A 25756-nucleotide genomic window follows, 5' to 3' on the forward strand; every position below is an offset into this window, starting at 1 on the left:
AAAACCAATAGAAATAAACAGAAAGAGAAACACAGTGGTATCTTCCATCTGCTAGTTAACCCCGCAATGCTGGTAACAGCCAGGTCTGGACAAGGCCAAAGCCAGGAGTTTAAAATTGCGGATGTGAGTGGCGGGGATCCAAGTACCTCAGGTATCACCTACTACCTCCCAGGGTGTGCATTAGCAGGAAACTGGACTAAGAAGCAGAATCTGGACTCAAAACCAGCACTCTAGTGGACATGCGCTTCCCAAGCAGTGTCCTAATCACTGAACCTAATGCGTGACCCTCTCATATATGATTTAATGTGTTCAGTGAGAATCACACTAGAGAAAAATATAACAGAATGCAAAGATATTAAAAATCAGTTTCTCTTTCTATCACTAAACTTAATCCATGGCTATGAGAAAAGTAAAATCAAATACAACAATGAGGCAAAGGAATGTCATATTTAAAGAGGTTAAATAACTCCAAGGAAGAAATGATGACCTTCATTTTGCTACTGACAGTCACAGAATATCCAGGTGACATGTGCTGAACTTAATTTATCCAACTATTTTTCAAATCATAAAAGGTAACTCTTGGCTGGCACCGCAGCTCAATAGGCTAATCCTCTGCCTGCAGCGCCAGATTCTGCGGTTCTAGTCTCGGTCAGGGCGCCAGATTCTACCCCGGTTGCTCCTCTTCCAGTCCAGCTCTCTACTGTGGCCCAGGAGTGCAGTGGAGGATGGTCCAAGTCCTTGGGCCCTGTACCCCATGGGAGACCAGGAGAAGTACCTGGCTCATGGCTTCAGATCAGCGTGGTGCGCCGGCCACAGCGTGCCAGCCACAGCATGCCAGCCACAGCGGCCATTGGGGGGTGAACCAACGGCAAAAGGAAGACCTTTCCTTCTCTCTCTCTCACTGTCCCCCCTGCCTGTAAAAAACAAAAAGGTAACTCTTATCATCAAACACTCCTCACCATGGTCCTCTCCCAAACACACACACACACACACACACACACACACACACACACTGTTCATTCAGTGTTGACAACCTTCCTTTGTGTAAATAAGGAGTCCATGAGGGAGAGAGTACTCTTGCTTTCCTGTCCTACATAGACTTTATTGACAGCATGGTGTACACCGGAGTCCTGGGAGTAGGAAATACCTGAAGCTTTTCTCAGGGGATGAAAGACTCATTAAATTTTATATAGCCCACATCTCTTTCCACAAAACCTTCCAACTGCTTCCAATATCACCTTTCTACCACAGCCAGAAATAAGCAACGGGCGTTTGGTGATCATTAAGAAAGATGGCCTGCCTCCTGTAGTTCAGTCCTTAAGGACCTCATCAGATAAAGTGCAAGGCCTTTGTCATGCCCAGATGTGCTATCCTGACCACAGAGTAATTGTGATCCATCTTCAGTACCATGATGCCATAGGTGGAATCTTGGTGCAAAGATCATCCAGCCAGCACTCACATTTCTCTGTGAAAACTGATAGATACACCTTGATAAAGCTTCTATGAGAAAGGTGAAGAAATTCAATAGTAATTATCTCTTCTAAAGCCCAACTCTTTTAAACCAATATTAGGTTTTTGGCTTGGTTATTTTGAAACAATGTATTTTTAACCAGTTTTTTACTTAATTTTTTCTTTAAATTGATTTCAAAGTTAGAAAGGGAGAGAGAGGTAGAAAGAGAGAAAGAGAGGGAGGGAGGAGGGAAGGGGGGAAGGACAGAGAGGGACAGAGAGAGCCCACAGTGGCTCCTTTCTGGAGCCAAACTTGGAAACATGGATTCCAATTGAGGCCTCCCGTGTTGGCAGAAACCCAATAACTGAGCCTTCAGTGCTACTTCCCATGGTCTGAATTAGCAGAAAGCTGGAGTCAGGATCTGAATGTAGAACCCAAGTACTCATGAAACATAGGTATCTTAACTGCACCTTAACTGCTAGTTTAAATACTCACTACAGTATAGATGTTTTGGCCTAGTCATTTTAATATAACAAGAAATAGATAACTTTGTTAATCTATGACATTTAGATTCTGATTTGTTTCTGCAAAGTTTTTTTTTTTTTTAAGATTTACTTATTTATTTGAATGTTAGAGAGTTACATAGAGAGAGGAGAGGCAGAGAGAGAGAGAGAAAGAGAGAGAGAGGTCTTCCATCAGCTGGTTCACTCCCCAATTGGCAGCAATGGCCGGAGCTGTGCCCATCCAAAGCCAGGAGCCAGAAGCTTTCTTTGGGTCTTCCCATGTGAGTGCAGGGGCCCAAGCACTTGCGCCATCTTCCACTGCATTCCCAGGCCATAGCAGAGAGCTGGATCAGAAGTGGAGCAGCCAGGTCTCAAACCAGTGCCCATATGGGATGCTGATACTTCAGGTGGCAGCTTTACCCATTATGCCACAGTGCCGGCCCCCTCTCCAAAGTTTTTACTAAAGATATCTCTAGTCCAGATCTCAATTACCAGGGGCTTTTACTTTGTACAATATTTATGAGTTTTTTCGACCGAAAGTTACCTCTATAGTAAGACAAAATAAAGATGTATGTTAGGAATGTGATCTGTGTTATACTTGAAGGGAGTGTTGGATCTGTCTCCCAAATTTTCAGTTTGAACAAGTTTTATAATATTATACATAATAGGATACTGAGAAATAGTTGTGAGTGGTGTAATGAAAAACTGCTTTCATAGACCATTTGGAATAACAATTGATTTCATTGCATTTCAACTATTACTTTTCCACATGTGTTATAGTTTATGGAATAACTATCACAGAATTTCAGAAAAAGCAAGTATGGTAGAGGTGAGTTCTGAGAGAATAAGTGTGCACTTGTTTTAACACCTGAAGGATATTGTAGTGTAATAAATAAAAGGGGGTTACATAGTGATATCTAGACACATGAAGTCTGACCTGATTGGGCATTGCCCAATTTCTCTAACTGTGCACTTAGCTTCAATCTATCCCTAATACCTGTTTTCTGCACACAGCCCATCTCATCTTTCATTCTCATTGTTGAATGAGGTCAGCTCAGTTTAGGGGGAAACTGATAATAAAAGTTGAAAGCTTAATAGCCATGTCAAAACAACTTTGCATCAAAATTGCACATCACGGTGGCATGTCGAAAAGCTCCCAGCAGCAAAAGGCTTTTGTCAAAGAAGTCACATAGGTCAAAAAAGTTCAATCAGAATGTCATGGGCACATTTAGGTTTTCATAGTCCAATCACAAAAGACCACAAGTTCCCAAGATGAATGGGAAACAAGATGTTATTGAATGGCACCAGCGAGGAATACAGCATGTATGGATGTTGTGAGGAGTAACAAGGTAGAATAATATTAATAATAATAATAACTGCAAGATGTCCGACAGTTGACATGGACCGTGCTCCCCCAGGGGTTCCGAGATAGCCCCCACATATTTGGACAAGCCTTGGCCAGTGATCTGTCAACATTGGAGACCCCCTTGACTTGCATCCTCTGGTCTTTAACAAAAACTAGGAGGAAAGGAAAGCTAGGCATCAGAAATGTAAAGATAGGTGGCAGGCCTATTAATGGCTGTTCTGTACAGTGGTCAGCCCTCAAGGAGACCCAACAGGCCAGTCCACTGCAGTGGCTTTCAATGTGGTAAGCCTGGGCTTCAGCAGAAATCAACTTGTGAAGAGCCCTGGCATCTCTGCCAGCCAAGAGTTGGATCACTGGAAATGGACCTGCCCTGGAGTTGAAGGACTTCAGGTCAGAGCCACAGATCATATTGGCTCTAAGCTGAAAAGCCCTTCACTCAGCCCAGCTTCCAAAGTGACCACCGCAGCTGAGGGGACGGCCAAGTAGGGTCAGCAACATTGCAGGCAGAACTGTAGATTTCCTGTTAGAGATGCCACCTGCCTTCACCTGGCCAGCTCTTCTCCCAGGCCAGGTAGGTGATGGAGGTCTACAGGGTGCCTTCCCCAAGAAGGTTCACACCTCCCTTAGGATGTACCCTATGTGAAGAGATAGACAGGTCTGGGCATGTTAACTTACAAGGCCTAAAGCCCACCAGATTATTATCAAGCCCCTTCTGTCAGGTTCTATTTGCCTCTCAATCAGAAAATTTAGTTGTGGTTTAGACAGCACCTTTCTTGGGTCCTCTGATAATGACTCTGTCCTTTGTTCTAGACCCTGTCTAGCCCACTTGGGCCTCATTCCTTTGTAATAATAACCTCTACTCTAACATCAATGGCTCTGCTCCCAACCAGTGTGTACTGATGGTCCGCTCCTCTACTTAATATTGTATGATTATTTAGAATTTCTCTACAGACAAACCCCTCTACCTGCAAAAGTTGAGTGGCCTTTCTCCTGGTCTTGGCTGGGATCATATTTAAACCACGTCCATCAAACAATCCTCACAAGGGTCCAGAGACCACCCCCCATTTCCTCTCCTCTATGAAATCCTCTCATTACCTGGTTAATGCCACTCTCAGGATCATTGGTTGCTATTCTCACCCTGACTTGCATACTACAGTGTCTGTTTAAGCGTTTATAGCAGGTGATAATGGAATGAACCAATGCCTTCAGCAACCAGGCAGTCAGCCAGATGCTTCTCCATCCATACATGCCTGTCCCTGCAGAGCCCCAATAGACCCCCAGTGGGCCCCTGTAGACGACGTCCCCAGTCAGCAGGAAGTAGCCAGAGAGACTCATCGTCTCCCCCTTTCCTATCATCAAAAAGTCAGGATGGTAGCTTTGGGATCCGCAGCGAGGGAAGGCCTATACTTCTGGGAATGGAGAGTCCCTACCCGCACTTCTGGGGAAGAAAAGTCCTTGTCAAGGTCCCTGCGGGTGCCTAAAGGTCAACCAATGAGGATCAGACCTGCCTCAACTTTAACCCCCACCCTGTATCTATAAAAGGAGCCCTCCCAACCTCTGACGTGTGACTTCCCTGGCCCCCACTCTCTTGGCACTGGGGAACCTCGCCTGGGAGTGGAATCCCAAAATAAGCTTGTGAATTAATTTATTCGTCTGCCTGGGAAGATTTGTTACACACTGGACACCTTGCAATAATCAAGTAAACAATTCCTCAATCAGATTTTATAGCCTTAAATTGATAAGGGACTGACCACAGCATCTTCAAATACTCCTTTTATTAAAAGTTCTGTTTAGGCTTTTACAAACAGTATCATTTGCTACTCAACAAAAGGGTCTTAAAATATGACTCCTCCCCAAAGTGGCAATTCAAATGCATATCAAGCATAGAAATAAAGTGCTTAGTAAGGATGAAATGTAATACAATTTTCTGCTAAAGACTAAATCCCATTTTAAGCAAGTCTTAATGGTCATAGGGATAATTTTTTTCAGTAATAATATATTTTGCAAATGGTTCAATTTGAAATAAGGATAACTATGGATCTCACTTTCCTATCAGTAACAAAATATGTTAGAACAGCTCAGAGACCTTTTCCATGTATAGCTTCTATATCCCATGAATGAAGCCAATTCTGACTTCTGACTTTATCAATTATTTCGTATTTTAACTGTGAACACCAAAACATTGGTCTGAGAAATACGACACTTGATATGGCTTTTGGGGAAGGAAATATGACCTTTAAGGAATAGTTGGGATCTTTTTTAAAAGCATTTGAAATAAAAAGCTTTGCCTATATAGTGAATGAACACATGGGGACTCCTTGTTAATGTGTGCAGACAGTCCTATGATATACATAAGATTCTCCTCTGAGCTTTACTAACACTACAACTTTCTGTCTCTGAATATTCCATATCAGATTCCAGCAGAGGTAGGTTATTGTTAACTTCCCTCAAGGAGACCTAAGCTGCATCCTTAGTCTCATCACTAGCAGTGAAAAATACAATCCCCCAAATCAGAGGGTCGTTACTATATTTATGATATTTTTGGAGATTATACTTTTACTTTATTTTTCTTATTTTTCCACATTTCTTTTTTTTTGGAGGGGTAATTAATATTTAGCATTGGTCCAGGTTATTATGGGCTGACAGCTTATATTCAAGGTTGCAGGTAGAGTAACCATGCACTCATGTTAATTAGTGGAGTGGTTGGACATGTGGTTGTGCTTCTTAATGTCACTATCTCTTATGTTCTGATGATGACCTCTTCTAGCTTCATCAGCTGTGGTTGGGAGTGGTTCTCCAATACAGCTTCTACATTTCAGTACATTCACTGGCTGAGTACATTGCTAGTGGAGCTGTGACTATCTATTGACACATTGGCCATATTCATGTTAGGAAACCCTGCAAATTTATTATGATCCTATAGTTTAGCTGAGCATACATAGTTAGAAAAGTAAAAGAGACATAAATACCTGGGTGACTTTCTCAAATCCCTAAAATGCACAATACTTCTGCATTAGAATCAACCTGTAACTTCAATTATGCCTGGATTACAAAGAACAAAAGAAATAAAGAGTGGATGGGTGCATGTTCAAGTCCCAGCTGCTCCACTTCCAATCCAGTTCCCTGCTAAAAGTAGCCTAAATTTTTTGGTCCCTACCACCCACATGGGAGACCAAGAAGAAGTTCTTGGCTCCTGGCTTCAGCTCAGCATAGCCCTGGCTATTGTGGCCATTTGAGGTATAGAAGCTCTCTCGCTCTCTCTCTCTCCTTCTTTAATTCTGTCAATCTTGAAAGAAAGAAAGAAAGAAAGAAAGAAAGAAAGAAAGAAAGAAAGAAAGAAAGAAAGAAAGAAAGAAAGAAAGAAGAAAAGAAAGGCAAGGGGGAGGGAGGGAGGGAAGAAGGGAGAAATAAAGAAGGAAGGAAAGATTAAGCATGTCACCAACTATAATCTGTTTCCTAGAGCTGGTTATGGACTCTACATCATTTAGCTTTTTATTTGGGTTTATTGTCAACACAATTTTCCATCAGGATTTTAATTCAAAGTCTAAAATCTGTGGAAAAGGATAAGTTATATTTTTGACAAAAATAGTTGCTAAGAATATAAATAATGACTATGTAGCTGCCCTGTAGCCACTGGGTTAAGACAGTTTTAACAATGATTAAACAGTCCCCTTTATCCTGTATTGATTTAGGATATACATAAATGAAGAAAAATCAACTTCAGATAGATAGATAGATGATAGATAGATAGATAGATAGATAGATCTCAAATGCAACACATACTATTTAATGAAATCATAGGATGGAGCTAGAGCTGTGGCGTAGCAGGTACAGCCCACCATCTGCAGCACCTGCATCCCATATGGGCACTGGTTGGAGTCCCATATGTTCCACTTCTGATCCAGCTCCTCCTGATATGCCTGGAAAAGCAGCAGAGGATGGCTCAAGTGCTCAGTCCCCTGTACCCTTGTGGGAGATCCAGAAGAGGCTCCTGGCTCCTGGCTTCAGCCTGGCCCAGTTCCTGCTGTTGTGGCCAACTGGGGAGTGAATCAACGGATGCTCTCTGTTTCTCCTGCTCTCTCTCTGTAATTCTGCCTTTCAAATGAATTAATAATTAAAAAATAAATTAACAATACAATATGACATATTTTATGGAAAAAAGAGTCATCTTTATTTGTGACATTTGATTGGATAAGATAGCAACACACAAAAAATGAAGTTTATAACATTGAATTAAATGTACCTTATACTGAACGTGTAGAGAAAACTATTAAAAAATCTGAAGCAAATAAAACATGGTTAAATTTAACTCAATACCTGCAGTAAAACACATTTGCACATTACAAAGATATGACACACAAATACCACACCTTCACACATATGTGCATTTCATATGCACACATCCAAACACAAACACACACATATACATCCCCTCAAAAGCTTCACAGAGTTGTAGCAGAATACATTCCAGCACAATAAAGAGAGCTAGCATAGGGTTCTTATATAAAGGTGAGTTAATTACTTTTAGGGGGTGCTTGCTCCAAACACTTATAATAACAAGTTATATTTTCATTTTAATATCTCAGAGTATTTTAATTACACTTTGCTAATCAAGTTAGAGTTGTTTTAATCTTATAATTATATTTGACCCTTTTCATATTACCTGATTCAATTTGTTTCTCATTTCATAAATATGTAAAATAGAAACCAGAAAAGTCTCATGTTTTTTGTACAGTAACAGACATGGTCACTGGTATAGATAGGGCAGGAATCCTGGTTTTTTGCAATACCTCTTCCTCTTTTATGTTTTTTTGACTCTTTTAATTTTTAAAAAATTAGAAAAATTGAATTGTTTATATGAAAAAAAATTATTTATTTGAAAGACAGAGTGATGGGGTGGAGAGGGGGAGAGAGACAGTTCTATCTGGTGGTTTATTCCTTAAATGGTCGCAACAACCAGATCTGGGCCAAGTCAGAGGCAGTAGTAGGGAGCAGGACTGGAAGCAGAGCAGCAGGGACTCAAACCAGTTCCCATAAGAGATGCTGGCCAGGGCCAGCACTGTGGTGCAGTGGGTTAACGCCCTGGCCTGAAGCGCCGGCTTCCCATATGGGTGCTGGTTCTAGTCCCGGCTGCTCCTCTTCTGATCCAGCTCTCTGCTATGGCCTGGGAAAGCAGTAGAAGATGGCCCAGGTCCTTGGTCCCCTGTACCCGTGTGGGAGACCGGAAAAAGCTCCTGGCTCCTGGCTCCTGGCTTCAGATCCAGCCGTTGCGTCCAATTGGGGAGTGAACCATCGGGTGGATGATCTCTCTCTCTCTTTCTTTCTTTCTTTCTCTCTCTCTCTCTCTCTCTCTCTCTGCCTCTCCTCTCTCTGTGTAACTCTGACTTTCAAATAAATAAATAAAATCTTTTAAAAAGAGATGCTGGCGTCACTGGCAATGGCCTTATTCACTATGCCATAATGCTGGCTCCTATCATTTTCTTTTATGCAGTTCCAATTTAATATATAGAAAGGAGAGCTTTATAACCTTTTTCCTATTCTGCTTACAATTATATTCTTGAAGCTTATTGTTCATTGATTATATAGATTCGTGATTTACCAAACATATGACTAGTATGATCATTTAAACTGATTAACAATGTTTACTAAAATCTGAACTTCTGACATTTACAGCTTATTGTATGCTGACCCCAGACTAATATATCACTTATGTCTATAACACTCAAATTGAGTTGTTTTTGTTGCTTTTCTTTTTAGACATACTGTATATTTTCATATACAGAACCTTGTTTGAAGAAGCCTACTAGTCACTAAGCTTCTGACTCTTACCATCTTGATCACCTAGTGCTTATCATCTATTGTACCTCATTACAAGACAGCACATTTCACATGAAGATCATTTTTTGCATACACAACTAAGTTTTCTGCCTGGACTGTAATCTTGCTGAATAATTTCTATTTCACTTTTTTAAAAAAGGATGAGGTACTCTCTCCCTTCCCCCACATTATAAAACTCTGATCACACAAAGTCCCATCAAATATTAGCTGAGGGCAAGGTATTTTCAAAACATAAATTAGTGTGACTTTCAAAACACATAAATTAGAATCATGACCATTTTAGTCCTCCATTTATTCTCTATGTTCAGAAACAATAAAATTCAATGTATTTTTATTAGGATGAGATAGTATTTAAGAGACTATATACTATTTATTAAGTAAATGCTATGCGACAAACACTCGTGAGATTTCTTTCTTTCTTTCTTTCTTTCTTTCTTTCTTTCTTTCTTTCTTTCTTTTATTTTTTGACAGGCAGAGTAGACAGTGAGAGAGAGAGACAGAGAGAAAGGTCTTCCTTTGCCGTTGGTTCACCCTCCAATGGCCGCCGCGGCCGGCGCACCGTGCTGATCCGATGGTAGGAGCCAGGTGCTTCTCCTGGTCTCCCATGGGGTGCAGGGCCCAAGGACTTGGGCCATCCTCCACTGCACTCCCTGGCCACAGCAGAGAGCTGGCCTGGAAGAGGGGCAACTGGGACAGAATCCGGCGCCCTGACCAGGACTAGAACCCGGTGTTCCGGCGCCACAAGGTGGAGGATTAGCCTAGTGAGCCGCGATGCCGGCCGTGAAATATATTTCTTATAACATCTTGAAAGGAATTATACTCATTTTTGCAGTGATGGAAAGGGAGGTTTAATAGTCAGCTTCTTGTTACTATAATAAAATAAGTTAGGCTAATTTTATAAATAAGAATGTCTTATTTTGTCTCACAGTTCAGGAGGTTCAAGGTCTAGGGGCCTCATCTGGCAAAGGCCTTCTTATTAGCAGAATCCAAGACAGCACAGAGCATCACACGGCAAGAGACTGGACCCAGTGTGTTGGTCTAGGCCTGATCTCTGTCTCTCCTTCTATAAAGCCAATAGAACTCAATCACGAGGGCTCCACCCTAATGACTCTATCCAGAGTTTCCAGCTTCTTACTAACATTAGTATATGACTTGAAGGATTGAACTCTGACATGAGCTTGGGAGGGACATGCCAAATTCAAATTATTGCATCATGGATCTGAACATTTAGATGATAAGCTTCACACTTTGGAAGCAGGTAAGAGAGCTGGGATTCAAACTCAGAAGCACTGACTACATAACCTATACTACTTCTATCATAATATGTAAAGAGACATCATATGTCAAACCGGTAGTATCAAAGTATTTCCTTTATCCTGAAAAAAGGAAAAATACCTGCGTTTAAAGTAAACATTGACTTAAATAAATAGAATGAAAAGAATAATAATCTATCTTACTAATCAAGGAAATAGTTATATTTGAGAACTAAACATAGCTTCTTGAGAAGTAAGATTTTTTCATATTCACCTTTAAATTCTCAATTATTCTTCAGTTCTTATAGAGCAGAAATTTAAGAAAGAGAGACAAGAGAACAGAAATTGTTTATCTATCTTGGCACTGAACATTGAAACAAAACCATGTGCTTATAGATCAAGTTTAATCCACATATGAGTTGCATCTTAAGTATCAATACAGTATGAGTTGTATCTTAAGATTTCCATAATCCTTACAAGCAAGGTGAAAGGGACTAAATTACTGTGGTATTTTGATTTATCTGCATATATTACTTATCTAACACATGCTGTAAAAGCAGGTTACATTAGCTTGAACTCTCATGTGTTATCCAAGCAACTTTAGTTCTCATTTATAAGTGATTATTTCTCTTGAAATGCATATAACATCCTTTGTATCAAATTCATTTTGAATTTTTCAATGTAACTTGTTGACTTAAAATTAATATAGTTAACACTGTTAAATATGGGATGTATATACACTATTGACCAGCTGGAAAATTCATATAATCAGTGTGGGTAAAAAAAGCAATCAATGTTAATTAGCAGAAACAAAATATATGAAATCATTAGAGTATATTAGAGGTTACCAAGACCTTGTGAAGAAATAAACAAAATAAGAATTCAAGCATTGCCAAGATTGTATATTATTATAACAAGATAGGATAAGAACACAGTGGGGGCTTTATTTTCCATTTTTTTGAAGATTAATAGCAAATGCACTGTGTCTTTTAACTCAATTTTTCCAAGAACTTTTTAAAAAAATAGTTATGTATTTGAAAGGCAGAGTGACAGGGAGAGAAGGGGAGAAGGGGAGAGAGGGAAAGAGAGAGAGAGAGAGAGAATCTTCCACCTAATAGTTTACTCCCCAGATACCCACAAAAGCCAGGGCTTGGCGAGGCCTAAGTCTGCAGCCTAGTACTCCATCCAGGTTGCCCATGTTGTTGGGAGACTTTAGCCATTACCTGCCTTCTTCCCAAGACTATTAGCAGGCAACTGCATCAGAAGTGGAGTAACCAGAACATGCAGTGTCCTAAGCAGCTGTGATACAATGCCTATTCCACATTGCAAGTTTTTATAAGCATTATATAGATTTCAGATAATCTGAAGCTGCCACTCCTGGTTGCCATGGAAATAGAATTCTCACCATATAATATTATTATAGGGAATAATCCATGTAAATGAATAAACGGTATTTAGAGATGAGGTCCAGTCCTATGATGATGGAAGATCTGGCATGAGATCTGAGAAATACTTTGCTACTGAAGGGGTGAAGATATAAGAGTATTAATAAGAATTACTAATAAAAGGGGTAGGGTATCCATTTGGGAAGTGAACCAACAGATATAGAATCTCTCTCTGATGTGGAATCTCTCTCTGATGTAGAATCTCTCTCTGATGTGGAATCTCTCGCTCTCTCTCTTTAACCCTACCTTAAAAAAGAAAGTTTATTTCGGTACATAAATATATTGATATAAATACACAACATTTTAAAAAGATTTATGTATTTATTTGAAAGGCAGAGTTATAAAGAGACAGGGAGAGAGAGAGAGAGAGAGAGAGAGAGATGACTTCCATCTACTGGTTCACTCTCCAGATGGCTGCAACAGCCAGTGCTGAGCCAGACCAAAGCCAGAAGTCAGGAGCTTCTTGCTGGTCTCCGATCTGGGTGACAAGGTCCCAAATACTTGGGCCATCTTTGGGTGTTTTCCCATGCATATTAGCAGGGAGCTGGATCAGAAGTGCAGCAGCCTTCAGGACATGAACTGGTACCCATATGAGATGCCAGTGTTGCAGACGGTGGCTTTACCTGCTATGCCACAATACTGGCCCCACATGCTTAGCTTTTCAACAATAAACACGGTTCTTTTGAATATCCCTTGTATTTGAAAACATTTGCAGCCACAATATATTCTCTTATTTTAGGTATTTGGGTGATCCATCTTAACTTTCTAGATATTATTCCAAATCTGGATGCTGAACTCATATTCATTAGGTGTCTTATAGTGACTAAAATGCACGGCAGGGGCAGTCAGTGGGGCACAGCAGGCAAAAATACTGCTTGGGATGTGCACATTCCATATTGGAGTGCTACTTAGAGTACCAGCTACTCTGCCAGCGATCCTGCTTTCTGCTAATGGACCTGGGAAGGGGAAAAGATGGGCCAAGTACTGGCGCCCCTGCTATCCACATGGAAGACACACAATGTGAAGAACCACAGTGGGGATGTGCTATTTATACACCAAGTAGAATAAAAATGGGCCTTGCTGTGAATTCAAACAGACCTTGTCTGAACCATTATCTTACTATTCATTTGGTGATATTAGTTTTGATTTTTAAAAATTAATACAAATTCTATCATTGTCTTGCTACCCATTTTAATACAAAAACATCAATACTACAAAACTGACTTTGAAAACACTCTTATGAGATTATCACCACTGTTTCTTCCTATTATATGGTATTTTCCTTTTCTTTTTGCTCTTTCTTTTTCTGTTTTTAGGTTTATTATTTATTTGAAAGGCAGAGTTACAGAAAGAGAAGGAGAGGTAGAGAGAAAGAGAGAAAGAGAATCTTCCATTTGTTGTTTCACTCCCCAAATAGCCACAACAGCCAGGGCTGGGCCAGGTCAAAGTCAGGAGTCAGGAGTTTAATCTGTGTACCCCATGTGAGTGTGAGAGCCCAAGCACTTGGACCATTTTCTGCAGCTTTCCCAAGCAAATCAGCAGAGAATTGGATTGGAAGTGCAGCAGCCGGGACTCGAACTGGCATCCCTATGGAATGCCAGCGCTGTAGGCAGTGGCTTAACCAGTGGATTTGAAAAGATCAGGAGAGGAAGAATGGGGTAGTTAATACTATTTTCACATACATTTTTATAAGATGAAGCTTCTGACAAAGAATGTGTATATACATATGTGTATTCATCTGTGTATGAGTACAAAGGTACTTTAAAAAGTTCATAAAGATTGAATTAAAAGATGAGCTTATTTGGCCATAAAAATCTGAAATTCAAGAATAGGAGGAACCTTCAAAAAGTTTGTGGAAAATGCATTTAATGAAAAAGCTGTGTCATTTCAAATTTTTTACACCAAAATTACCATATTTTTAATGTCCTTTTCCCCAAAACCTTTTGAAGTATCCTCGTATATATGTAATAAGCAGCTGAAAACTCACTGAATCTCAAAATACCTAATTAGAACCTCGGGCATCTCAAGACTCCATATGAAAAGCAACATATTAAATCAAAGATAATATCACTTTAGGAGCTTCTTATCTCCAATGGGTAACAAGAAAGACAATGACAAAAACAATGCTAAAATCACATGACAGTATTAATTTTCAAAGTGCTCATCCTAGAGATTCAGGAGGCTTACAATATTCTTTTATGTTGTTGCAAAGGTAAAAACAAAAATGATTAAATCCTTATAGAAAATCCTGAGATACCTCAGAACAGATCCATGGATGGAGAAGAATCTAAGCTAAGCTTTCATTTTATTGCTTCAAACTAGCCTAGGACATGTCATTTTTCTTACATTTGACAAGTCAGGATAAGTAAGAAATGTCAAGTGATAAGATGCAGATCTAGGTCATGCATATGGCACAGAAGGTTAAGCCATGCTTGGGATGCCTGAATGCCATATCAGAGTAAGAGTTCAAATCCAAGCTCCTCTGCTTCTGGTCCACCTTCCTGTTAATGGGCCTAGGAGGCAGCAAATAATGGCTCAAGTACTTGAGACCCTGATACTCAGGTGAGAGATTTGGATAGAGATCCTGGCTCCAGATTTAGGTCCAGCTCAGCCCTTGATATTGTGGGCATTTGGGGAGTGAACCAGCCAATGGAAGATCTCTCTTTCTCTCTCTCTCCCTCCCTCCCTCCCCATTTCCCTCCCTTTGTCTCTTTTACTCTTTCAAGTAGATGAAAATGAATAAACAAATAAGCATTAAATAAATGACTCAGATCTTCTTCTCTAGTAACTTGATGAATAAGAACAAGATCCAAAATATGGATGATATTTGCACCCAGTCTTTTGGAATTCTTTTACACAAGTGAAAGGAGGGGGCTGGAAGGAAGGACATCAGGTGTCCATATATGTGAAATGCACTTACAATGTACTGAGCACTCTATCAACTGTGAGGTATGTTCAGTGAATTTTAACTATTACTTAATCATAACTGTATGTAGAATAAAAATCCAAATTCATTGGGAAATTTTGACAAGTCTATAATCTATATGTATCTTAGATAACATTTACTTCAGGTATCTCATTAAAATTATGTTTATTGTATAGAGAGAAAAATCACTGGAAAATATCAATGTTTCTAGTCACACATTTAAGTATCTACATCAAAAATGCTCATTGGCATGTTTCTATAAATGCTCTAGAGATTGATAACAATGAAGTCACTCTGTAAAATCAACTTTTTGCACAGAATAAAGCAATGATACTCAGTGAGATCCGTAATTCTGCTCTACTTACTCACCTTCAAGAGATAAATAATCAGTTTACATTAGACATCAAAAATGGAAAGGGCAGCAGAAATTTGCAATCCAAGATCCCATAGAGTTTGTTCTTTACTTTCTTCAGACTCAGATGGTCCTACTCTGACTTTTCTAATGAAATAAACAAATTGTATTTCTTCCTTTCCCCAACCATTGACAGTTTTTTATAAAATTTTATAGTCTTTTTTATAGAACTTTATAATTTTCCATTTGTAGTCCTGATAGCCTTCAGGAGTTCAGCTTCTTTTTTTCTGATTTTAAACAAATCACTTTCCTTGAACCTACATCTATTTATAAACTGTAGTCTCCACTGCCTGATTTTTTTTAACTGGTGTATCGATCACCTGCCTTAAATAAAAATCTAAAATGGACATTCATTAATAATACAGACTTTATGAAACATATCTAAAAATAGTCCCTAAGTACTAATGAAAAATAAACTGTTCTCTTTTCACTGTTTCATAACTTTTAGTAATGCATATTCATTTGCTATATTTGTTGGCAAATCACATTTCAAACTGTAAAGTATACAATACTTAGGTGTATTGCGGAGGGGTGTATGTGTGAGGTACACAAAGATACGTGAGAATATGTGCACATACATAATATAAACTTAATATGTATATCTGGTGCTATTGTTTCCTGCTTCTAGGGTACCAGACACAGAACTAATTATATTTATTGAATAATCTTCTTTGAAGGCAAATTGATACTACTTCTGTATTTTTATGTAAATTGTTTTAATATCCTTCTTTTCTAATTTTAATATCTCCACCAATTTTGGGTAGATTTTTATTGATTAATTATTTTCATTATAGTTTGAATTTTTATGCTTCTTTGTGTGCAAAGATTTTAATGCCACAAATTGTAAATTTTATATTTCTCATGAACAGGATATTTTCATGGTCTAGCAAGTATCTTTGGAATTTATCTAGGATAAATTTATCAGGTATTGCTTTTATGATGTTAGTGGGTTTTAACCATCCCCTAGTCTGCAGCTATTTTTTCCCAGCCCTTCAAATTCTGTTATCTCCGATTGCCTGAAATGGTTCTTTCCCAGGAAAGAAACAGTGACTCACCCACTAGCCAGATTGAAAAATTTCATAATTAATGACATTGGTTAAACTTCTTCAAACTGTAGACTAAGTGCTGCTCTGGTCAAACCAAAGGTTCACATTCCCTGATTTCATTCTGATACAGTGACTGAACTTGAATTTAAATTCACCTCATCTCTTACAAGCATTTTTCCTTCTATTCAACAACAGCAAGAGTTTCCTCACAGGAAAGATAGAGGAAAAATACTTATCCACAAAGAGACAACATGAAAAAAAAAAAAAAAAAGTGAGGTGGAGCTGGCACTGTGATGTGCGGTAAAGCTGCTGCCTACAGTGCCAGCATCCCATATGGGTGCTGGTTCGAGTCCCAGCTGCTCCACTTCCGATCCAGCTCCCTGCTATGGCCTGGGAAATCACTGGAGGATGGCTTTAGTCCTTACGCCCCTGCACCTGCGTGGGAGACCTGGAAGAAGCTCCTGGCTCCTGGCTTTGGATCAGCTCAGCTCTGGCTGTTGTGGCCAATTGGGGAGTGAACCATCGGATGGAAAACATCTCTCTCTCTCTCTCTGCTTTTGCTTCTTTGTAACTCTGACTTTCAAATAAGTAAGTAAATAAATAAATGTGAGGTAATAACTGAAGTTTTAAACAAATTTATGGAATAGAGTATGCAGTGGATTTCACAATTGCTATTCTTGAGTGTATTTAAATTCCTCTGCTGAACTCTAAGAATTACCAGAATCTAATTTTGCACCACAACCACCCCTTTCCTTGCTCCTTGTAATCTATTTCTTCCAATATTCCTGGGCCTATATGTTCTTGCTTTCTATGGCTTCATCCCATTCAGATCCTTCCAACTCTTATCATCTAACTCCAGTCATTACCTGTAAGGAGCAGAAAATCAAACAACTTCACCATAATATTAACAAAAATAATTAAGAGCCAAGTTGACTACAGGAGATCTGCATGGACTTGATAAGACCCACCCATGGCCTGTGCACACCCTCCTCAAGACCTTATTAACCCCACACTGACTTTCAAAAAATATATAAAACACAGACTGAGGAGGCCAGTGGAGACTCTAAACAGACTCTTCTGAGTGAGGCTGAGCAGAAGCTCTGGGTTAACCCACCACATTCAGATCTTCCTGTCAGAGTTCTTCCAGCCTGCCCTGTGCTCAATGGGGCGTTGAGGCTCTGCTCTCCCTGAGCAAAGACTCCGCCCCTTCGAAGCCAAACCACGCGCTGGACGCTGATCGCCCCTGGAGACCTGTGCTTTCTGGCTCAGAGGCACCACCCCTGCGGACACTGTACAACTCTGCTCTCTGTGGCTAAGACACTTCCTCAGGAGCACGGGGGGTACTTTGGGAACTCTGCGTGGTTGGTTTATCCAGTGTGTTGTGGTATACAAATTAAAACGTGTGATTTCCCTACTGCATAATAATAAAAGCCTTATTGAGACTAACACCGCCTCCATGCCATTACTACACTTGGGACATTACCTCTAAACATCTCTGATTGACCTAACTTCATTGATCCTTATCTTCTGAATTCCTGCTTATACATAATCTATATCACGTGATTTGGCAATTAATTTAGGACTATTTTTCACTGTCAGCTTTTCACCATGAACCATTTTATCTCCAAAAAGTTATGATCCAATTCACTGACATTTTCTATAAGAAATGTTTCATTAATATTTTGAGCTTTCTTCACTTCTCTAAACTATGGAAAAATATAGCATTTAAGAAACAGCTACTAGATTTGCAAACCATACATTTCATATTAGATATCTGATTGCCAGCATAAAGCATTTTATATCAGGTTTGACAGCTTATGTGCAAATTTTATGGAACTCATACACTTAATACAGATGTTTCTCATTATTCACAGATTCTACATTTGAGAATTTGCCTACTCATAATTTATTCATAACCTCAAAATCAATACTCATAGAAATTCAGCAGAAGTTAAACAAGAAGTCGTTCTACCTTCTTGTTTCAACTGGCATACTATAAAAAAGAATTCTTTCTGCAGTCTTTGTTCAGGATTTATTTATCTGAAAAGCGGAGTGAAAGAGAAACATGGAGAGACATGTTCCATCTGCTGGTTAACTCTGCAAATGACCACAACAGCCAGGTCTGGGCCAAGCCAAAGCCAGGAGCCAGGAAATTCATTCAGGTCTCCCATGTTGGTGGCAGGAACACAAGCACTTGAGCCATCTTCTTCTGCCTTCCAAGGCACATTAGTAGGACACTGGATCAGAAGTAGATCAGCTGGGACTTGAACCAGCACTCTGATACAGGATACTGTTGTCACGAGCAGCATTTTAACTTGCTGTGCCACGTGGCGGCTAGCTCCTTTACAGTTCTCTTAATGCCACAGGTGTGTTTGGCATTTTTGTGCTTGTTACGGATTTCACTACTTAAACTGACTCACAATCACAATGTTTGTCTAGTGTCCTAAGCACAAGAATACTGTGATGTGCCTTGTGGAGAAACTAGATGTGTTATCTAAGTTTCACTGAGGAATTAGTAAGTGCTGCTGGCTCTAAGTTCGATGTTAATAAAGCAGCAATGTAAATTGAATAAGATGTCTTTAAGTGAAAATGCACATAAAAAGGTAATGCATTTGGTGGATGAAAATGCCATGACCAGTGGCACCTAGAAACAGCCTTGTTTTCTCCTGGGAGAAAAGGTTCAGTGTTCCCCATTCCCAGTGGTTCACAGTGACTTCATAAAATACAACTATCATAAATTAACAATTAGAGTAGCTAGTGTCTTATCTTTACATTATTAGTAAGGAACATAAAAAGAATTTTAAGGTTCTCAATAAAATAAAATAAACAAACACACATATAAATAAATCACTCCATTTTAAGTGTGCATCTGGATAATTTAGATAATTCTTTTGAATTGCTAAATACTTTTTTCTTCATATATAGATGAAATCTTGGTTTCAACTTCCAAGTGGAATTTTAAGTGTTGTATGCTTTATTATACAAGTATATGTGAGATGATTTATAATTTCAACAAGCTAAGTTAAAGAGAAGATAATTAAATTTTTGTTTTGCCTGGCAACAGTCTTGAATGGTATTTTATAATTATCTACAGATATACAGATATAAAACTTTATGGAACAAAAAATCTGATCAAAATGATTATTATTTGTGAAAAGAATTATTTATTAACTTGAAAGAGAGATAGCTAAAGCTGCCATATACTAGTTAACTTCCCAAATGCCTGCAATAGCCCCTTGCCTGGGGCTGAAACTGGAAGCCAGGTATTCAATCCAGATAACCCTCATGGATGGAGGGAACCCAGTTACTTTCTTGATAAGCTTTATTTATTTATTTGTTCAAAAGGCAGAGAGACACAGAAAAGTGGAAAAACAGAGAGACAGAGAGAGGAGGATAGAGGGAAGGAGAGAAAGATCTTCATCCATTGGTTTACTTTCACAATGGTCACAATGACTCGCACTGGCCCAGCCCAAAGCCAAGACATCCTGGTCTCCTCCATGGGTTGCAGAGGCCCAAATACTTGGGCCATCGTTTGCTGCTTTCCCTAGTTCAATAACAGGAAGCTGGACTGCAAGCAGAGCAGTCAGGGCTGAAATTAGCACTCTGATAAGTGATGCCCATGTCACAAGCAGTGGCTTGAATCCCTGTGCTGGCCCGAGGATCCGAACTACTTGAGATATCAGCACTGTCACAAAGTCTGCATTATCAGGAAACAGGTGCTCACGCTAGGAATTGAACTCTGCTACACCAGCTTGGGACACAGTCATCTTAACTGGCATCTTCATCACTAACTAAATGCTGGTCTCTTTTTTAAGGATGAAGAACTGAAATGAATAGATAATTTTCAAATGGAAGGAAGCTTCTAATTCTATTATTATAGACATGTTTATTTTACATCATTTCAAATGATCAGGATGAAGAGCAGCTAAACCAGATTCTCAATCATATCAATCACTTACTTAAATCATCTTCTTTTAAATAGTAGATTATTGTTACATGAGAAGACATATTTAAAGTTAAGAATATAGAGACTATGAAAACAGCATGCTGTTTTTACTTTATTATTGGCGATACATTCTACCTATTTATAAGTGTGTGGGTAGAGATGTTTGTGACTGTACATGATGCTAAATAGACACTTTATGCTAAATATTAATTATTGTTGCATGCTATACATGAAAATCTCATTCAATTAAAAATATTTACCAGAGGCCGGCATTATAGCATAGTAGGCCAAGCCTCTGCCTGAGGCACCAGCATCTCACTTCAGCATGGGTCCATATCCCAGCTGCTCCTTCCTCTTCAGATTCTGCTCTCTGCTTATGGCCTGGGAAAGCAGTGGAAAATAGCCCACATGCTTGAGCCCCTGCACCCACATGGGAGACCCAGAAGAAGTTCCCGGCTCCTGGCTTCAGATTGTTCCAGCTCTGGTTGTTGAGGTCATTTGGGGAGTGAACCATTGGATGGAAGACCTTTCTCTCTGTCTCTCCCTCTCTCTATAACTCTATTTCTCAAATAAATAAATATAATCTTAAAAAAGATAAAAAGATATCTTAAAAAACCCAATTTAAGAAACAAGGATGCAAAAATGAGTTAGACATGGTCTTAGTTCCTTAAGGCTTTAATAGATTGTAAGAAATAATAATAAGTATGAAATTATAAAATGTGATATTTTAATGCTAATGACTTTATGGAAAATGACAGAAGTTTCTAAACTCAACCTAGGGAATAGGTATACCTATAGTAGGTTTTAAATATCAGTAGGGTGGAGCCAGTGTTGTGGCATAGTGGGTTAAGCTGCTGCCTACAGTGCAGCCAACCCATATGGGTGCCGGCTCAAGACTGGGCCGCTCCACTTCCATCCAGCTCTCTGCTATCACCTGGGGAAGCAAGCTACTAGGCAATGAAGACAGAGAAGCCTTAAATAAGTATGACCAACTACAATAAGCCAGTGTAAATGGCTAGATAGTATATGACATCTATTATATAACATTCTTCATTTTTGATTTTCTTGTTTGTGTGCGTGGTGGGGCTGTAAAAGATTAATAGTTTGCGAGAGTTCAGGGAAAGAAGGAAGGTTGACTAGATGAAATAAAGTGTATTTTTAGTGAAACTAGTCTCTATTACAATATAATGATGGAATGATGACATTATGCATTTGCAAAACTCATACATCATTATAACACAATAAATGTTAATAAATGCAAACTAAAAAATCACTTAGGAATTTTGGAGATTCAAGGAAGGAATGCAAATGATTACAGGAGAATCAAATTATATTAAAATATATGAAACTAATTCATCAAAGGGAGTAAGGAGAAAGGTGTTGATCTAATATAGAAATCTGTGAAGTCTATATGATCAAAGACAAAAGAAATTGCACATAAAGACTAAGATTATATTCTAGTTGACGAAATTATTTCCTGTGAATGAAGGGCATTAAAAATTTAAGATTTCTACCTATGTACACTGGAATAGAAGAACTAAGGAAATGTATGAGAGATGCTGGGAGTCAGATTTCTCACTGTTGGAGCCGGAATTTACAGATAATCAAAGAAGGAAGTTGGAGTGAATCACATAATGGATTAGTTTGTGACTTCAGTATGAACTCTTGTTTTGTTTAATATACATAGATGGCTCCATATACAAATATTTATAGAAGCTTGTATATACTTAAATATATGCACATATGCTTCCTTCCTGTCATCAGAGAGGGCCTGGAACAGCACTAGATTCTAAGTAATATATCTTCCAGGGGCACGAAAAACATACAATGAGATGAGACAATTGTGATGCACCAGAAAATATAAGAAAACCAAACACAGATGGGAATATGCTTCAGGGTCACACTGAGGGAGTTAAGTGAAAGATGATCCTGATGACCAAAGCTGGAAAAATTTTTAAACAACAAATAAATGAAATTAATAGAGTAGAAAACAATCCTATGTACAAAATAACTATTCACTATCTGCAGTCTACACTGACATTTAAAAAATGAATAAATACATAAATGAAAGAGATGAGACCAACTCTTGCATAAGAATTCCAAACAATTTTCATGTGTTCATTGAGCATAGTGATTTTCTTCAAATAGTGCATTATGGAAAGGGGATGAAAAGAGCCAGTTAAAAGAGAAACCTGAGAATCAGTAGCTCAGTCGGTCAAAATCTAGTGATAGGAGCCGGCGCTGTGGTTTAGTGGGTAAAGTTGCCGCCTGCAGTGCTGGCATCCCAAATGGGTGCTGGTTCAAGTCCCAGCTGCCCCACTTCTGATCTAGCTCTCTGCTATGGCTTGGGAAAGCAGTGGAAGATGGACCAAGTCCTTGGACCTCTGGAAGCTCCTGGCTCCCGGCTCCTTGCTCCTGGCTCCAGGCTCCTGGCTCCTGGCCAATGGGGAGTGACCAGCAGATGTAAGACTCTCTCTGTCTTTCCTCTCTTTGTGTAACTCTGACTTTCAAATAAATAAATAAATAAATAACTCTTTAAAAAAATCTACAGGGGCCGGCACTGTGGTACAGTGAGTTAAAGTCCCAGCCTGCAGCACCAGCATCTCATATGGATGTTGGTTTTAGTTCCGGCTCTCCTCTTCCAATCCAGCTCTCTGCTATGGCCTGGGAGGGCAGTGGAGGATAACCCAAGTCCTTGGGCCCTTACACCCATGTGAGAGTCCCAGAGGAAGCTCCTGGCTTCTGGCTTCAGATCAGCTCAACTCTGGCCATTGTGGAATGGCCAGACCAGTGGAATGGAGGACCTCTTTCTCTCTCTCTGGCTCTACCTCTCTCTGTATCTTTGTCTTTCAAATAAATAAAAAAAATTTACAGTGATAAATTGTGTTGATATTTAGCCATGCTACAAAGAGATGCAAATGGAAATTTACCTTTTTTATTTTTCTCCCAAGTAGCTATAATCCCAGTTTAGCCATGAGAAAGGTATTATAACAAATCCAATAGAGAGGTAGCCTACAAATCCTTTACCACCTACTTCTAAAACTGTCAAGGCCATTAAATTAAAGGAAAACTAGGGAAATTGTCACAGCAAAAAGAGCTTAAAAAGACGTGACAAGGTGGTGCATGTTTGGCCAAGCTGTTAAGACACCCTGGAGATGCCTCACTCTCATATTGGAGAGGTTCTTTCAAGTCCTGGCTAGTGTACTTTGGATCTAGTTTCCTGTTAATGTGCACCCTGAGAGGAAGCCGAAGATGGTTCAAGAACTTGAGTCTTTGCCATCCGTATTAAGCTCCAGGCTCCTGGATTCAGCCTAGCTCACCCTGGCTGTTGCAGACATTAGGAGAATGAACCAGTGATAGATATCTCTCTCTCTCTCTCTCTCTCTCTTTCTCTCCTCCTCCTCTCTCTCTCTCCATCTCCATCTCACAAATAAAATAAATAAATTTTTTAAAAAAATTAGAAAGGAGACACAACAAGTAAATGTAATGTGATATTATGAATGAGTTCCTGGGATGGGAAAATACATTAGATAAAAACTAAGAAATCTCAAAAAATAAACCTAGACTTTACTTAATAATAATATAGTAGTATTAGTTGATTAACTGTAGCAGGTATACCATGCTAATGTAGAACTTTAATAATAGAAGAACTGAGTAACAAACTATTTGGGAACTCTCTGTACAAGCATTTAAATTTTTCTATAAAACAAAGGGCTCTGACAAAAAATCTATTTTTAGGGCCAGCGCCATGGCTCAATAGGCTAATCTTCCACCTGCGGCGCCGGCACACCGGGTTCCAGTCCCATCAGGACGCCAGATTCTGTCCCGGTTGCTCCTCTTCCAGTCCAGCCCTCTGCTGTGGCCCAGGAGTGCAGTGGAGGATGGCCCAAGTCCTTGGGCCCTGCACCCCATGGGAGACCAGGAGAAGCACCTGGCTCCTGGCTTCAGATCAGTGCGGTGCACTGGCCACAGCGGCCATTGGGAAGTGAACCAACAGAAAAGGAAGACCTTTCTCTCTCTCTCTCTCTCACTGTCCACTCTGCCTGTCAAAAGAAAAGAAAAAAAAAGAATCTATTTTTAAAAAATAGTAAGGTTTTCTTACAGAAAGGTGGTATAAGGATTGTAGGTGGAGAGGACAATATGAAAACAGTCACAAATTGAAGAAATAGTAAAGAAGGGCTTCACATTTTAAGTTGAGGGTGAATAGCATGGGAATCAAAGACTGGTGAGAGAGACAAGAAAAAAAAAGCCCCTCTACTACTGTTAGCTTGGAGTGACTAGCAACAGCAGGTAATCCATAATGCTCTTTACTTTAATAATAAATGATTCACAGAACATCAGCATCAGACAGTTCCTTCCTGACATGATGGAGTAAAACACGAATATGGGGGGTAATGTAAGTTACCACGGAGACTGTGGCGTACACCTGGTGGCTGATCACCAAGCTGCAGAACCTGAATGACGCCTACGGGCTGCCCAGCAACTTCTTTGAGATCCACGTGAGCAACCCACAGACCGTGGGGGTCGGCTGGGGCCGCTTCACCACCTACGAATCAGAGTCAGGACAAATCTTCCAATTTTCTAGCTGAAGGAATCTACCATTAGAAGATACAGTGACTTTGAACGGCTGCGAAGTGAATTAGAGAGAGAGCACGGTTGTAGTTCCCCCACTCCCTGGGAAAGCGTTTTTGTGCCAACTTCCGTTTAGAGGAGATGATGGAATATTTGATGACAATTCTATTGAGGAAAGGAAGCAAGGACTGGAGCAGTTATAAACAAGGTCGCCGGTCATCCTCTGGCACAGGATGAACGTTGTCTTCACATGTTTTTATAGGATGAAATCATAGGTAAAAGCTATACTCCCTCTAAAATAAGGCATGCCTGAAATTTGGTGAGAAGGGGCAAGAATGTGACCATTCGTGATTCACGGGCACCAGGGAAGAAGTTCTAACTAACTTCAGCATGCTGCACGGAAACTGGTAGAACATGCCTTCAGTATACTAACACTCATGTGCTCAGTTTTGTTTCCTTTTGTTTTGGCAGTTGACAAGAAGTTAATTTGCTTTAGTGAAAATCCCTCATCCCCGCCTTTCTCTATAAATGACTCTTCCTTGTTGTTTTAATGTGGTGCACACTATAGCCTCACCAGCCTTCCAGTACAATCTGCAGTGTCCTAACTAAAGTTACTTTGTCTTATTTGCACAGCTTTTGTGTCATGTTTGCTTCTTGAATCTGATGAACTAGAATATTTTTCTCCCCCTTCTTAATGTGTGGTGTCACTTGACCTAATTTATGTGTAGGAGCACTACACCATTTGTTTCCAGAATCAACCATGTGAGATACACATTTGTGTGCAAAAAGTTTCTTCCTTCAGGCCTGTAATACCCTTCACATGGAAGATTATGAGGGAAATCTTTATATTCTGTATTAAAATAAAATAAAATTTATATACTAAAATCATTTGTCTAAAAATTTGTTGTTTTCAAATAAAAATTAAAATGCATTACTGACATGCAAAAAAATCATCATGTAAGTATATCTGAGCTGAGACTAAAACAAGAATACTGCTCA

General features: G+C 39.4%; 1 pseudogene; it reads left to right on the plus strand.

Moving 5' to 3' along the window:
• Positions 1–66: 66 nt before the first annotated feature.
• LOC100351766 (sorting nexin-3 pseudogene) lies at positions 67–25461 on the plus strand (annotated as a pseudogene).
• The last annotated feature ends 295 nt before the right edge of the window (positions 25462–25756 follow it).

Source organism: Oryctolagus cuniculus, chromosome 4, assembly GCF_964237555.1.
Source record: "Oryctolagus cuniculus chromosome 4, mOryCun1.1, whole genome shotgun sequence".
Taxonomy (NCBI): domain Eukaryota; kingdom Metazoa; phylum Chordata; class Mammalia; order Lagomorpha; family Leporidae; genus Oryctolagus; species Oryctolagus cuniculus.